Here is a 3,016-nt window from a genome sequence, read left to right on the forward strand (position 1 = left end):
GGTTGCTTTGTGCTCATCACAAATAAAATGACTTATGAATACGTGTTTCTGAATTGCTTTATTTAAAGGGAACCTGGTTTAGAGTTCCAGTTGCACAGGTCCATCCATGGTCATGAGACAGGAGAAGAGGGGCTGTGCCTCCAGGATATATTATATTATATATATATATTATTATTATATAATATAATAATAATTATTATTATTATTATTATTATTATTATTATTATAATATATATATATTATATTATATATATACATATATATATATTATATATAGCTTTTTTTTTTTAAGGTAACATTCCCACCATCTATGCTGATGGTTAATGTAGTCCACTGAAGAAATAAATTCCAGTCCATGTTACATTAACCAAGATCTCGGTCTGTGGTGCCTACATGTACCAGGATGCATTGCGGGAGAGCAGCGATTTTGCTGAAATTGCTAAATACAAATAACACACAAAACATTAATGAAGGATATATTCTTATACGTCAACCAATTTCTTTTTCCGCCACCTTACTAGGACATGCTGAATGGACTCATCTCGTCGTAAAACACACCAAAACCATTCATCTTACAGACTAATCCAGTCTTCCCACTGTTCCAACAATCGACAACTCTGGTTTGGTCCTAAAAAATCCTTCATTCAGTAAGATGTTAAAGTGAAAGCTGAGCGGCTCATTGGCGACTCTGACCAGTCAATAGTAAACCACAATGACAGACATTGCCCCTGCTGGTCTTGGTTGTCTATTCCAGTTCATCTTCGGTGGTCTCCAGCTTACCGTGTACTCTGTCTGTCTGTCTGGCATTCATCAGAGTAGAATGACTCTGTCTCATTCATCAGAGTAGAATGACTCTGTCTCATTCATCAGAGTAGAATGACTCTGTCTCATTCATCAGAGTAGAATGACTCTGTCTCATTCATCAGAGTAGAATGACTCTGTCTCATTCATCAGAGTAGAATGACTCTCATTCATCAGAGTAGAATGACTCTGTCTCATTCATCAGAGTAGAATGACTCTGTCTCATTCATCAGAGTAGAATGACTCTGTCTCATTCATCAGAGTAGAATGACTCTGTCTCATTCATCAGAGTAGAATGACTCTGTCTCATTCATCAGAGTAGAATGACTCTCATTCATCAGAGTAGAATGACTCTGTCTCATTCATCAGAGTAGAATGACTCTGTCTCATTCATCAGAGTAGAATGACTGTCTCATTCATCAGAGTAGAATGACTCTGTCTCATTCATCAGAGTAGAATGACTCTGTCTCATTCATCAGAGTAGAATGACTCTCATTCATCAGAGTAGAATGACTCTCATTCATCAGAGTAGAATGTCTCTGTCTCATTCATCAGAGTAGAATGACTCTCATTCATCAGAGTAGAATGACTCTCATTCATCAGAGTAGAATGACTCTGTCTCATTCATCAGAGTAGAATGACTCTCATTCATCAGAGTAGAATGACTCTGTCTCATTCATCAGAGTAGAATGACTCTCATTCATCAGAGTAGAATGACTCTGTCTCATTCATCAGAGTAGAATGACTGTCTCATTCATCAGAGTAGAATGTCTCTGTCTCATTCATCAGAGTAGAATGTCTCTGTCTCATTCATCAGAGTAGAATGACTGTCTCATTCATCAGAGTAGAATGACTCTCATTCATCAGAGTAGAATGACTCTCATTCATCAGAGTAGAATGACTCTCATTCATCAGAGTAGAATGACTCTGTCTCATTCATCAGAGTAGAATGTCTCTGTCTCATTCATCAGAGTAGAATGTCTCTGTCTCATTCATCAGAGTAGAATGACTGTTGGCATCAGATGGCAGCTTCTGGAGACTCCTCCCTGCTGCAGCTACAGCTGAGCGGCCGCTCTCCAGCTGATCATTGAAGTCAACCAAAACACCTTCAAATGTACACTTTAAAAACAGATATTTTGGGATGTCATTTTCGCGGTTGAAAACGTAACACAAGCGACGTGAACAAGAACGTTCTTGAGGGTCGTCGTGCCAACGGATGAAGCTTCCACAGAGGGGCGCTGTTGGGAAGCCCATTCAAAGTGGCTCCTCTTCAGGGGTGAGCTATATTCTGTTTGTTGTGGGTAACAAAAAAAGTAAATATATATATATATAGCTGTCACATCCCAGGACTATTTCAAACACACTTGTCACTTTCATTTTATAATATGTACTTTTATAGTACTGTTATCTGTTGTTTACCATGTATATATACCATTGCACTTGCACGTTTATAGTTTTTATTATATTTGTATTCTATGTCGATGTTATGCACCTTTTCCCCAAGTCAGATTCCTCTCATGCTCAACGTGTCTGTTAATAAACATCTAATTCTGATTCACTAGTTGCTACCAGCTTGTCCCATTATCATTTGACTTACCAACTGCCCTGCCAGTTTATTCATCTCAATGAACTTTGTCCTGCTGGCTGCTCTGCTGTCGGGAAGCCCCGCCCCTGTCGTCGTGGGGGGGTGGGTCTGGCTATTGTATACAGGGACAGTTGCACATGCAAAGTGACCCAGACCCAGGAATTCACTTCATTTGAGTCCCAGATGGTCAAGGTTAGTTCTTTAAATCCATTCTACTGTGTGTTAATCTATCGTCCTCCTGGTTCTGCTGCTGTGTTTTTGAAGGATTTTAGTGACTTTTTATCCTCCATAAAGAATTTTCTGAGTTTTTGTCAAGTTTGGTCCTTAAGACTGATAAGGTTATTATTGTAGGGGATTTTAATATTCATGTGGATGTCAGCAATGATAGCCTTAGTGTTGCATTTAGCTCATTGTTGGATTCGATTGGCTTCTGTCAGAGAGTACAGGAACCGACTCACTGTTTTAACCACACCCTCACCTTGTTCTTATATATGGCATTGACGTGGAGCATTTAGTAGTGTTTCCACAGAACCCTCTTTTATCAGACCATTGCCTTATAACTTTTGAGTTTATACTACCGGATTGTACAGCGTTAGGCAAGAGTTTTTACACCAGATGTCTAACTGACGG

This window comes from Taurulus bubalis, assembly GCF_910589615.1.
Source record: "Taurulus bubalis genome assembly, chromosome: 16".
In the NCBI taxonomy this organism is placed as follows: Eukaryota; Metazoa; Chordata; class Actinopteri; order Perciformes; family Cottidae; genus Taurulus; species Taurulus bubalis.